The sequence below is a fragment of the Megalopta genalis genome, chromosome 3, assembly GCF_051020955.1.
Source record: "Megalopta genalis isolate 19385.01 chromosome 3, iyMegGena1_principal, whole genome shotgun sequence".
Lineage (NCBI taxonomy): Eukaryota > Metazoa > Arthropoda > Insecta > Hymenoptera > Halictidae > Megalopta > Megalopta genalis.
The window spans coordinates 24105584-24119299 of record NC_135015.1 but is presented as its reverse complement, the minus strand read 5'-3'; the positions used below and the strand labels follow the sequence as shown (position 1 = coordinate 24119299).

General features: G+C 45.9%; 1 protein-coding gene across 5 annotated transcripts in view; it reads right to left on the bottom strand.

The window, feature by feature from the left end:
* Window positions 1–13604, bottom strand: part of Mef2 (myocyte enhancer factor 2) — a 67875-nt gene extending 54271 nt beyond the window's left edge. Inside the window, exon 1 of one of the 5 annotated variants that reach the window (XM_033473437.2) lies at window positions 13175–13604. The gene's annotated coding sequence lies outside the window, so the exon portion shown is untranslated. The remainder of the gene's footprint in view (window positions 1–13174) is intronic. The other 4 variants (XM_033473436.2, XM_033473435.2, XM_033473434.2 and 1 more) reach the window with 4 other exon arrangements.
* Window positions 13605–13716: the final 112 nt, after the last annotated feature.

Genomic DNA, 13716 nt, shown 5'->3' with positions numbered 1-13716 from the left:
GAGAAGACAGAGAAGACAAGAAAGACAGACAAAGACAGAAAAGATAGAAAAGATAGAGAAGATAGAGAAGATAGAGAAGATAGAAAAAGTCAGAAAAGATAGGAAAAGATAGGAAAAGTCAGAAAAGATAGGAAAAGTTAAAAAAGTAGGAAGTCAGAAAAATAGAAAAGGCAGACAAAGACAGAAAGGGCAGAAAAGATAGAAAAAGTCAGAAAAGATAGGAAAAGACAGGAAAGTCAGAAAAGACAGGAAAGTCAGAAGAGATAGGAAAAGTCAGAAAAGTTAGAAAAGACAGGAAAAGTCAGGAAAAGTCAGAAAAGATAAGAAAAGTCAGAAAAGATCAGAAAAGACAGGAAAAGTCAGAAAAGTCAGGAAAAGTCAGGAAAATAGAAAAGGCAGACAAAGACAGAAAGGGCAGACAAAGACAGAAAGGGCAGACAAAAACAAAAAAGGACAGACAAGACTGACAGACAGACAGACAGAAAAGAACAGACAAGACAAGACTGGCAGAAAAGGACAGACAGACAGAAAAGAAGACACGCGGAGAGACAGAAAAGACACAGAGAAGACCTCCAAGAGAGAGAAAAGGACAAAGGACAGATAGAATAAAACCGCTCGTTTCCGACCGAATGGAAAAATATTACCGCGTCGAGCAACTCTTCGGGTAATCACCGCCGGTAATCAGAGATAACCTGTTAACCGTGGAAAACGAGTTAACTCGTCGTTCGTGACTCGTCGCGTCTCTCAACGATATTCCCGGTTCCACGGACGTGCTCGCGTTCGCACGGATTTCGCATTGCTCGCGTTCCTCGAGACACAAAACGAACCGTATCGCTGCCGGTCGTCTTTTAATTAATTAACGAATTTACGCTTGGAACGGCGTTGAACGAAAGACGCCGTGTCCGAGAGCATGGAGAGAAGAGTTCCTAGATATCGTCCGTGTATCTATTAATTTGCGAATTTACGCGACAACGGCAGCAATATCTGCGAATAAATTAAGAAGGGCGACGCGGTGTGAACGGGGTTTACTGTCGGATAACCGACGGAAGAAAAGTAGAAAAATAGGATAAAAATAGAAATGTAGGAAAGTGGAAAGAAAGTAGAAAAATAAGAAAAATGTTGAAAAGTAGAAAAGTGGAAGAAAAGTAGGAAATGTGTTGAAAAATGTAGAAAAATAGAAGAGTAGAAAATGGAAGAAAGGTGGAAAAATAGAAGGAGAGTAGGAAATGGAAGAAAGACAGAAAAATAGTAGGAAAGTAAAAGAATAGAAGAAAAGTAGAAAAGTAGAAGAGTAGAAAACTGGAAGAAAACTAGAAAAATAGAGGAAGAGTAGAAAATAGAAGAAAGATAGAAAAGTAGAAGAATAGAAGAGTAGGAAACTGGAAGAAAGCTAGGAAAATAGAAGAAGAGTAGAAAATAGAAGGAAGATAGAAAAATAGAGGAAAAGTAGAAGAATAGAAGGATAGAAGAGTAGAAAAATGGAAGAAAGCTAGAAAAATAGAAGAAAAGTAGAAGAATAGAAGAGTAGAAAACTGGAAGAATGCTAGAAAAATAGAGGAAGAGTAGAAAATAGAAGAAAGATAGAAAAATAGAAGAAAAGTAGAAGAATAGAAGAGTAGACAAATGGAAGAAAGCTAGAAAAACAGAGGAAGAGTAGAAAAATGGAAGAAAGCTAGAAAAACAGAGGAAGAGTAGAAAATGGAAGAAAGCTAGAAAAACAGAGGGAGAGTAGAAAATGGAAGAAAGCTAGAAAAATGGAAGAAAGGTAGAGAATTAAAGAAGTAGAAATGAAGAAAAAAAGTAGAAGAAAAATAGAGAAATTGAAGAAAAGTAGAAGACAGCCGTCGGAGTGAGTTGGGGCCAGAAAAACGACCAACTCGAAGTAGAAAAGCTGAACGAAATAGAAGAAGATAACCGGGGGTTAAGGGGACGAGTAAAAGAGCATAAGCGAGCAGCAGCGAGTAAAAGAAAAAGTAGAAGCGCGTCGAAGAAAGAGAAAGAGAGCGAGAGCGAGAGAGAGAGAGAGAGAGAGAGAGAGAGAAGCAGAGGGAGCCGGCCATGCGAAGGCAGAGACGGCAGGAAAGCGAGTAGAAGAGGTAGATGATGAGGTTTCGTGGAGGCGCGGTTCGACTTCTCAAGGTGTTCGGGCTAGAAGAGGAGGAACGGAGGCGAGGAGGAAGCGAGAAAGAGAGGAAGAGCGAAAGAGAGTGATCGGTGGGGGCAGTCGCGACGCGGGGAGGGCCGCCGCGACGCCGGGCGTCCAGTGATCGCGCCTTAAAAGGTTCGACGCCGCACGCGCCCAACATCTGCCAGCTCGTTTCTCCTCTCCTCCTCTTCGTCTGTTGAACGCGACGCGTACACGCGCGAGTTTCGTCGTTCTCGCTCCCGCTCGCGCCCGTTTCACTCTCGTTTTCCCTTTCTACGCAACGCGTGCAGCAGGCCCCCTCGCTCGACACGGAAACAGAGATGCTCGCGGTGGAAAAGAGAGCGACAGAGAACGACAGAGAACGACAGAGAACGAGAGAAAGAGAGAGAGAGGAGACGAGGGACGCGTAACGCCGAGTTCGAAGAAAGAGCCGAGGAGGACGACGCGTGTTCCAGAGAGGAAAAGCGATCGCGGGGATGCGATTGTCTTTCCGCGAGCAGAAAAAAAGAAGAGATCCTTCGATCGGGCCGATTTTATCGAGCAAACGCATGGAAGGAACGACGAGCGACGCTTTCCAAAAATGTCCACGTTATTAGGTCGTTCGCCGAGCATTAAAAAATTCGTCTCGAGTCTTTTACTTCTCTTTTTCGACGAAGCGAATTTTATGCGAAATATTTCTATCATTTTCTAATCGAATACATGCGAAAGATTGCGAACGAACTTGCCGGACAACCTAACTCCAAATGTACGTGCGACGCGTACTGTTTTCAGACCCGCGTAATCTTCGATTCGGTGGTCGACCGAATAATTCGAATATCTCAAATTCACCGCGGTTATTCGTTTTACAGGTTGAACGATCGGATTACTCGGGACCGGTTGGCGCGCGGCAGGAGAGGGGAGCAGCGGAAGAGCGACGGAGAAGAGGAAAGGCGAGAGAGAGAGAGAGAGAGAGGAAAAGAGAGAGACAAAGAGGGAGTGAGAGAGAAAGAGAGAGAGAGAGACGGAAGGAGCGGCGTGTAACGAAATACAATTCGAGTGATAAAAAGCTATCGATAATCCAATTGTAGTTCGGCAATTATAAAATGTAACATAACTACAAAACGATCGGTAATTCAACAATAGGCGCTTGATAAAACGCCACGCTTCGATATTCCCACGAAACACAATGCATACAACTCTTTCCACTTGATTTAATTGCGTTCGACTCGTTCTTACTCTTACGATGATAGGCGTATAAAAAGAATCGCGGACAGTAATTAAAGGTTCATTCGCTCGCGAGCATCTGTTTGATTTATCGTCTCCCTTTGTCCAATTCGTTTGTCTCGAAGACATCCGGCCGCGAAGTTTGTTTTATTGATGCGCGAAACACGCGAATAGTTCCCGAAATAAATGTAATATTAATCGGTTCGACTATGTTCGACACGAGCGTACTCGTCGCGGACGCGAAGCTGCCGTATTTCGTGTCGCGACGAGTATACTCGTTTAGGATATTCTGAGGCCGATTCTGCGCGGCCTAACAACGTTTACATTGTCATAAAAATAAGATCGTACGATGCTGAACTACTCTGCTCTATGGCAGCAATTTCAATTTATATATTTTATAATTTGTAGTATTTGATCTTTCCTGCGTTTTTCGTTTATTGTGCATGCAATATGCGTTAATGTTAAGCGAACAAGTAAATGTTGCTAATAAAATTGTCAATTTTATGAAATAAAATCGTGTTTTTGATTTAATAGTTTAACAACGACGTTTACACTGTGTGTTCGACGAGTATACTCGTCGCTTGATTCTCGCGACACGTATAGGCGCGCGCGCGCGCTCTGAAAAGGAGGCGCCACACAGCTAACTGGTTAAAAAGCATAGCTTCAACGGTTCGATTACATCGTGAGAATTCTGCGGAATTTCACTCGTTAGTCATCTGTTTTGCGGAAATTGATAGGTTCCCCGTGACAAGAGAGAGAGAGAAAGAGAGAAACAGAGGCAGAAAAAATGAGGCAGAGAGACAGAAAGAGAGAAGCAGAAGAAAAAGAAAGAGAGAAGCAGAAAGAAGAAGAGAGCAGAGAGAGGCAGAGAGAGAAAGAGAGAGGCAGAGAGAGAGAAAGAGAGAGGCAGAGAGAGAGAAAGAGAGGCAGGAGAAAAAAGAGAGAGAGGCAGAAGAAAAAAGAGAGAGAGGCAGAAGAAAAGAGAGAGAGAAGCAGAAGAGGAAGAGAGCAAAGAGAGGCAGAGAGAGAAAAAGAGAGGCAGAGAGAGAAAGAGAGAGGCAGAGAGAGAAAGAGAAGCAGAGAGAGAGAGAGAGAGGGAGAGAGAGAGAATCGGCTCGAATTTCGTGGTACTTGAACGGTTCGAGTACTCCTCGAGGAGACACCTCTATCTCTCGCACGTGGCCGATAGGACCACGTGGGCTTTTCGCCTACGTCATAGACCGAACCGACATCCATCCCATCGTGTATTGATTGAGAGTGGCCATGGTCGTTTCCATGGCGACGTTTCTTTTACCTGTACGCTCCTGCGCGCATACACGCGATACACCTTTTCGAGTACACACACCGGCGACCCGCATTACACGGAGAGAGACAGAAACAGAGACAGAGACCAGAGACCAACGACAAAGACGGAGAGAAAGAGCGAGAGAGAGAGAGAGAGAGAGAGAGAGAGGGAGAGACTGCTGCCGGCTACGTACGTAGGTAGCGAAACTAGCGACAGGATCGAGTCGCCGTCGAACGCGGATCAATCGGAACGCCTCGCTGCAGTTGTTCTCCCACGACAAATTCTTCGGAGAAATGCTTCGTTTCATCCCTCGTTTCTCGTTCCTTTCTTACTCATATTATTCTTATTTATTTCAATTTTATGTCATTTTTATCGTTCTACTTGTTACTTCAACGATTCTATTCTATTCTTCAACTAGATTATTCTCTACTATTTTCTCAATTTCCACGTTACAGTAAATTCTCCCTAATCGACTGTTCAGCCTTAAAAAAACTGTACAGTTTTGTGTACAATCTAAGCGTTAATTATCTTCTATTGTATACCCTTTTCATCGTATCGGTTCTTTATTTCTATTTGATATCACGTTACTGTAACACAGGTGCTTTCTCTCGTCGATCAAATAAATATTATTATTATTATTAAAATGAAGTAATTCTGCGCGTAAAAGCATAAGCCGTTTCGACAGAATTTTTAATCCCTTTGGACCCCTTCCAAACCCCCTTTGCACTCCAGCGACGACTCCGAGGCGCCGCCAAAGATTCTTGTGGTTTAAAATTCTTCAGATTACGAAGACTTTTTCGAATACGAAATTACCGAATAACTATCTTAATCGAAGCGTGTACATCGCATATATAATAAAAATGCCGGGAAGCCTGAATAAATCCAGTCTCGGCGTTGTTGGAAAGCGAAAGACGTGCGTAGTGTCGTATGTTATCGTGTGTTAACTTAACGTTAGCCGTCGTCGGAGCCCGGGGTAAACGAAATAAGTTCGGTGTAAACGAAAACCCGGTCGAGACAATGTGTTGTGAACGCGCGGTGTGTGCCTGGTCCCAACGCTAGTTCGAGAGCGTAGGTAGAGGTGCGCGTGTCGTACCTGCGCGACGACAGGCGTTAGCCTCCCCTCTGTCCTGCCGATCCATCTTTCCGAACCCCATCAACCTGTCCCATCTACACGATGTATCGAGTGAATCGGATCGGGTCGGATCCGATCGGATCCGATCGGGGAGATCCTCGATAGAAATCTCTGGAGCGTGCACGCGTTGCTCGTGCCACGCGTGCAAAATTTATAATCGACCCTACGACGACGCAGCGCCTACTACCCCGTGACGCGCGGCGCGGCTACCCTCTCTCTCTCTCTCTCTCCTACTCCGCCGCCTTTTCCACATTTTCCACCTTCTCCTCCTCCTCCTCCTCCTTATCATTCCTCTTTCTTCCCTCACCTTTGTCCTACTCCCAATGCCGCGGCGTATTAACCACCCGGCCTAGGCCTTTCCGTCGATTTATTAGGCGTGCCCCCCTCCCTCCCTCCCCATCCCTCCACGATCGGTGATCCGATGTACGCGTCAACCCTTAATCGGATTATCGCGACACCACGCGATTTCGAAATCGCTGTTGACGTCTCTGTTCCGTTTTTCGGCGGAAGTTACACTCTGGGCTTGTTACTATTATTATTATTATTACTATTATTATTACACTATTATTACTATTATTATTACTATTATTATTACTATTATTACTATTATTATTACTATTATTATTACTATTATTATTACTATTATTAATATTGTTATTATTATTATTCTGTAATATGTATTATACATTTGTCTGCAATAAATACTGCGATATTTCAATTATACGATTATATAATCCATAATATGTATATATTTATATAACACTGTGGGGTTGTATTGAGATACTATTATTATATAATATACACACATTACAGATTATTGTCTACATATATCTGTTGTAAATGAAATCCATATATATTATTATTACTATTCTATAATATATAACATATATTATATTATATAATAATATATACTATATAATAATAATATCTCAACACAACCGCACAGCGTAATAAATAAACATTATGGATGATGTAATCGTATAGCCGAAATATCGCAGTACGTATTAGCACGTTCGCAGAGACAAATGGTAACTGTCGCGGGGTCGATCTCCAGGGGGTCGTTCCACGGTTAATATACAACGACGTAATTATTTAACATTGAACGTACCGTCGTCGGTGAAACGACCGTTTTCCAATTTTCTATTTCATTATTATTATTATTATTATTGAGATTACAAGAAGAACGCTTTCGTAGAAAACAATCGACGGAATTTCTTTGTTCAAACTAATAATACTCCACCATGAAAATTGCATAAAGTTCAGATAAACGCAAATTGTGTACAACTTCTACGAGATGAGACGAATCAGCCGCTCTTCGATGCTCGGTACGTTCTTAACGCTCAAAATTCACGTAACATCTCAACGTAACGTTTGCAACGTAAATACGCAATATTTACCGAAACGATAACCGGCGATGATTGTTACCGGAGCTCGGATCGCAGACTGATGGAAAGCTTGCCGCGACACACGCCACTCTCGCGAACGCCTCTATCAACGCCAACAATGGTCTTCTTGTTTAACAACGCGGAACCAATAACAAATCGATCGGTGAATTCGTACACGTTAGACCGCGTAAGGTGAACGCGGGCAACACGTGCTATCGACACGTGGCGATCGCTGCGAGGGAGGGGCGACGAGACCGGTGGAGCGGCGGGGGAGAGAAAGAGAAACAGAGAAACAGAGAGAGAGAACGAGAGAATAGAGAGAGAAAGAGAGAACGAGAGAACGAGAGAACAGAGAGAGAGAGAGAGAATAGGGAGAGAGAGAACAGAGAGAATAGAGAGAGAGAGAACAGAGAGAAAGAGAATAGAGAGGGAGAGAGAGAGAACAGAGAGAAAGAGAATAGAGAGGGAGAGAGAGAGAGAATAGAGAGGGAGAGAGAGAGAGAACAGAGAGAAAGAGAATAGAGAGAGAGAATAGAGAGAAAGAGAATAGAGAGGGAGAGAGAACAGAGAGAAAGAGAATAGAGAGAGAGAATAGAGGGAGAGAATAGAGAGAAAGAGAATAGAGAGAGAGAATAGAGGGAGAGAATAGAGAGAGAATAGAGAGAGAACGAGAGAATAGACAGAGAACGAGAGAATAGACAGAGAGAGAGAGAGAGAGAGAGAGAGAGAGAGAGAGAATAGAGAGACCAGGTTCCGCGCGAACGCGTTTCCTCCCGCTTCGGAAGCGTCGAAAATTCAGTTCCCGAGGAGTTTCGCGTCGCGGACGCGTAATAATCGTGCAGGTGATGGTTCCGTCGGACAGGCGATCGGAGACAACGGGCATCCAGCAGCTCGTTGTACAAAGAGAGCTTTCTGTTCGAATCGCGAGCGGACAGGGCTCTGGTACTCGAAGAGAACGCGTCGCTGCGTGCACGTGTCGCCAGCACGTGGCGAAGGGCGCAGAGCGTGAAAACGAAAGAGAGAGAGAGAGAGAGAGAGAGAGAGAGAGAGAAAGCCGCGGGTGGAAAGAGGAACCCCGACTTTTTCCGTATTTTCCGCGGGAAACGAGCCGCGCGTCGATGCACGCCGCGCGCGCGACAAACGCGGTACAGGGAGAACTTGCGTCAACGTTTCCTTCTTCGTCGACGTTTTCAAAGGCGGTGCGCGATCGACTTTTGACCAGAACAGCGACGACACGTGTACGCCGCACGTGAGAGTAGGCGGAAGGAATCATCGGAGTCTCGCGCTCAGATTTACGTCAATCGTGACCCCACACGGGGCTCAAAGACCAACCCTCCCGCGGCCGCCGGCCAAGGGAAACCAGCCAGCGACGTAATCCTACGGAACCGATTCGAAACAAGGAAAAAACAATCGCGATCGAGTCGGTTCCGCCGGTCCGATTCGGTCTTCGCGCTTCCGAATCGCATCTACGACCCTAATTCGATTTTTCGATTCGGTATTCGCGTTTCCGATTCGCATCCACGACCCTAATTCGATTTTTCGATTCGGTCTTCGCGCCTCCGATTCGCATCTACGACCCTAACTCGATTTTTCGATTCGGTATTCGCGCTTCCGATTCGCATCCACGACCCTAATTCGATTTTTCGATTCGGTATTCGCGCTTCCGATTCGCATCCACGACCCTAATTCGATTTTTCGATTCGGTCTTCGCGTTTCCGAATCGCATCCACGACCCTAATTCGATTTTTCGATTCGGTATTCGCGCTTCCGATTCGCATCCACGACCCTAACTCGATTTTTCGATTCGGTCTTTGCGCCTCCGATTCGCATCTACGACCCTAATTCGATTTCTCGATTCGCGGCCTTTCCGTTTGCGTACGTAAAATATTTCGACACCGCGGATTATTTTATTTTCTGCAAAATACAACAAATTCTCTGCACTCATCGCAAAACAATAATAGCAGCAACTCAAAAGTTGCGTGTCTTCCGTACCCGTATTTGTCATAAACGCATCAAATCCGTAGCCTAGACGTTTTGAAACGTGATCTATGCGTGCCAAAATGCTAAAAAGACGAACGAATCGAATTGCGAAGTAACCATAAATTCGCTAAACTCTTAAATCATGTTAACAATAAATTTGTTCGGTAAACCGTGCCCGTCTAGTTGGCAAATAACGCCACCCGTTCCTCACAGTCTGGAAACCGAATCTAATTAAACGTTTCTCTATGATCCTAAGGCACTCGCGCGCGTACAGTGTACGCGTACAGGCGACAGCTCGACAACCAGAATGAATACTTTAACCTCTCGACCTACAGCAATCGAATTTAGGGTAACATAACATGTTTTACCTTTGCAAATTAGGACTGGATCACGTAACGTCGATACGTGGCCGCCTATGCTCGATATTAAATTTCAATCGAACGTGGAAGCGAGCTTGGCCGGAGAACCGGGCCGAGCCGAGCCCGAAGCGAGCCCGAACGGAAACGAGAAAAATTCGGGAAAACTTCAATTAGCCGAGTGCCGCGAGAGAAAGAGAGAGAGAGAGAGAGCGACACGGTTATTTCGCTAATATATTTTATCAGGTCTTTCCATTCCGGTTCTAAGTATACACGCCGAGTCGGTAAATTATTCAATCGAGCGTCAGAATTTCAGATCGTACGGATCAAATTAGTCGGCTTCTCGTCCCATTAAAAGATTCTCTCCCTCCCAGCCTCCCCCTGTTCGCCGTCGCTTCTGTCGAATCGGTTTAAACGTTATTTCTAAATTCTGCTTTCGTTATCGAGTCCCGCACGTAAACCTCTCTTCCTCTCTCTCTCTCTCTCTCTCTCTATTCTCTCGTTCTCTCTCTCTCTCTCTATTCTCTCGTTCTCTCTCTCTCTCTATTCTCTCGTTCTCTCTCTCTCTCTCTATTCTTTCGTTCTCTCGTTCTCACTCTCTGTTCTCTCTCTATATATATTCTCTCGTTCTCACTCTCTATTCTCTCTATTCTCTCGTTCTCACTCTCTATTCTCTCGTTCTCTCTCTCTCTCTCTCTCTCTCTCTCTCTCTCTCTCTCTCTCTCTCTCTCTGTAACAGTAGAATGTTTCCAGTCGCTGATTAATTCACGCGACGGATGCATAACGAATCGATAAAACGAGTAAAGAATTTACGAGGAGCGTGGAAGAGATTTCAAGATTTCAAAATATATATGTATGTACTTCAGGATTCCGGAGCGAGCCCGGACCGAGCCCGGTCCGTGCCCGGTCCGCCGCGCGACACGCACAACGCACAGAGTGTCTCGTCTCTCGCACAGACCGTGTAAAACTTTTTGAAAAGCATCCCCGTTCGCGCGCGCCTCGCGCATAATATCTCGAAATTGTATGACGTCGGCGGTCGGGGTGTTCTCTCAGGAAGGTTATCGATGTTACCGTTCCTTTCTACCGGGTGGGTGGGGATCGATGCCGGCAGAGCGGCGGAGAGCCCGATTTCCTCGTGGAATTTTTATGAACTCGCAGCTTTTTCGGATACCGGGCCGAAAATATATATCGCAGCCGTCCCGAGACCGAACTTTGATTCCCGATCGCTAATTCTTTCAATGTCATCCCGCCTTTCGATCGGTTTTACCAGCCCCCCGGGTGCCCTGCAAGGGGTGGATCGATTTTCGAGTCGAGCGAGAACAAATCCGACGCCGCTTTCGCACACACAAACACACAGGATACACGGAATATGACTTTAATTCGAATCGACAACACGGTTATTTTGTTCGCGCGATCAAACGACGCGCACTCGATTCGATATAAGGACAGGAAGAGCGTACTTTCGGTGATTTCGACCGTAGAATCTCGCGATCCACCGGAATCGATTCCGTCGGCTTTTCCATACACGTTTCGTGGGCCACAGAGGAGCCTCCCGTCGGCCCACGGAAGAGAACGCATCCGTTTGCGCATACGTTTTGCTGGCGATTCGGCGGCTCTAATCAGATCTAGACTTATCGCGAGATCTCACGGAAGCTGAACCTACGTAATAATAGTCGGTACAAAGAATCGCATGACCTCGCGGTAAAAAGCCCGGGCACAATGCGGGGGTCCCCGAATCTATGGAAATCGATGGGAACGTATGACCTAAACGTTGACTCTTTTCATTACTTTCGAGACGCGTTGCCGTCGGCGGCGGCGGCGGCGGCGGCGGCGGCGCGAGTCGAAATACACGCTGAACGGACCACGGGAATATATGTATACTTGCCGGATCGAAGCGTGTGTGCAGTTCGATCCGTTCGATCCATCGGATCCGTTCAGACGCGATTCGATTCTTTCGAGACCGATCCCGGTAAACAGAAATTGATTTACATACGTCGATTTCTCTGCGCGGAGTTTTTTCGGATGCTCGTTACTCCTCGGCCGCTATTGTTGTAATAAACGAAGAAAGCAACGCGACTGTCGTCCGCATCGCTGCCGCCAGATCTCTGTTTTACCGATAAGGCGCCGGTCCGCCGACTACTGTTGCATTAATGCGCGCAGATGGCAGCATCTTGCGGAAATTTGCAACATTTTTCGGAACGACTTTGCATGTATTCCCACCCGAAGTCCTCGCATATTGTTTTGTTGGCATTATTTTTACAAAGTTTACAAACACCAGCCGATATTTCGTTGCGTACGCGGTAAAACGATATACTACCTGTGTGTCCGTAAATAAAGCACGCGATCCTCGCATCCGCCGAGATAAGATCTCTTTACGCGTTCGAAAATTCGTAATGTTTTGCCATCAAATCTGCTCCAAGAGATGACCGAAGGAAATGTTTCTTTCTTTTTGCCGATTTCTCATTGATGGTCTCTCGCGCGACGATATTTTCAATGTACGCCCGCCGGCACGGTAAATTTTCACGCGTAAACATCATGCTCGATAGAATTTGTCGCGTTCGTCGTTCGCGAAGCGGTTATTATTGCAAAATGTACGATTTACTATGAAAATCGAACGAAACACGCACTCATCAGAAGTTTGTACATACGAAATCGTAAACGTTCGTGCAGAACGATGCGAGGCAATTGGAATTTCAATTACCGAACGGTCGCAACATTGTCCGTTTAACAGCATCTTATTAATTATCGCGAGATTACTTTGATATTCGATTGTGCGTATTCGACTCGACGCTCGCGTCGTCGTCGTCGTTGTTTTATTTAGTCACGCGACGCTCTCGAGCGACAGACAAAAAATCAAACTATTTGTCATTACCTTCGCGAAATCCTACTTATTCCTCCGAGAACGGCTCGCGTCGCGAAGAGGTTATTTATCAACGCAGTACGCGGCTACGATTTATCGTGTATCTCGAGAGAACGACGGTTGTTTCCCGTATTTAATAAAATCAAAGCTGCTCTTGACATCGGACGGAATATCGTCGAGCAAAAACCGACCGACACGAACGAACGCGAAACGATCATCCTGAAGCGACCCTTATCGTTCTAACAAAAAAAGGAATCGATAGAAGAAAAACCACGCGATAAGTTCAACGATCATCCAACGACGAATTAGACATGACAAAAAAGAAAAAGAAAAAGAGGCTGGCTGGCGATTCCGTTCGACTTCGGATAGGACCTGTCATTCTTCGATCATTCCTATACGCTAGAAGAATCAATATTATCTCTCGCGACCGAAAAACCTGCTGGTCTAACGTGTTCGCGAAACGCTCGCGAAGCTCGAAGAAGCTCGACACGCAGAACCTTCGATATTCCCGAAGTAATTGAAGCATTGCCGAGAGCGAGCTTTTTTTTCCTCTCTCGCGAAAACTGTGAACGCTTCTTGCGCGCGAGCACGCCCATACGACTGTCTGGGTGTTTGTGCGGTGTTCGCGGTGTTTGCGTACGGCGTACGGACGCGTACGTGTGCCGCGCGCGCGACTGTGTGTACGCGTCGAGCCGAGCGCGTGGACAGACGTGTGCGTGCGTACGCGCGCGTACGCGTGTGTGTGTGTGTGTGTGAAGGCCATGTTAACAGACTGTAAGTCAACGGATCGGTTCGGAAACAACGAAAGTAGAATGAAATTTACTTACGATATTCACCGGCTTGTCCGCGGCTCCTACAGAGCTTTCCTGCGCGATTATTTCACTCTCCACATTATTACGTCCACGATGCGGGAGGACAAAAAAAAAGGGACGGCGAGAGAGCGAGTTTGATCAAAAGCACAATTTTCGTGACGTCATCGGTGGCCGGGCATGCGCGGTCCGATTTCGGTGTTTTTCCATTTACCGCGGAAACACGTGTGCGTTTGTCGGTTGTTTTTTTCCCCTTTTTATCCTCTCTTGTCCGGCCAACAGGCTTTCTCGTATATCTACGAACGTTCGACACCGAGGAACACTACATCGCTAAGAAACACACGACATTATCGCGACGACGCGGTTATCGCCCGTTGCGAATTTCGTGTGCGATTATTCGCGAGAGCCAGCAACGGCTGCCGACATCTATCCATCCACTCCCACTTGTTAAGTGACGTACACTGACGTCATCGATAGTTTACCTTGAAGCATGACATTGAGTTCCATGCTGGCCAATAGACAGGATCAAGTTCCCTGTGTGGCGAACGATGGCGTCAGGA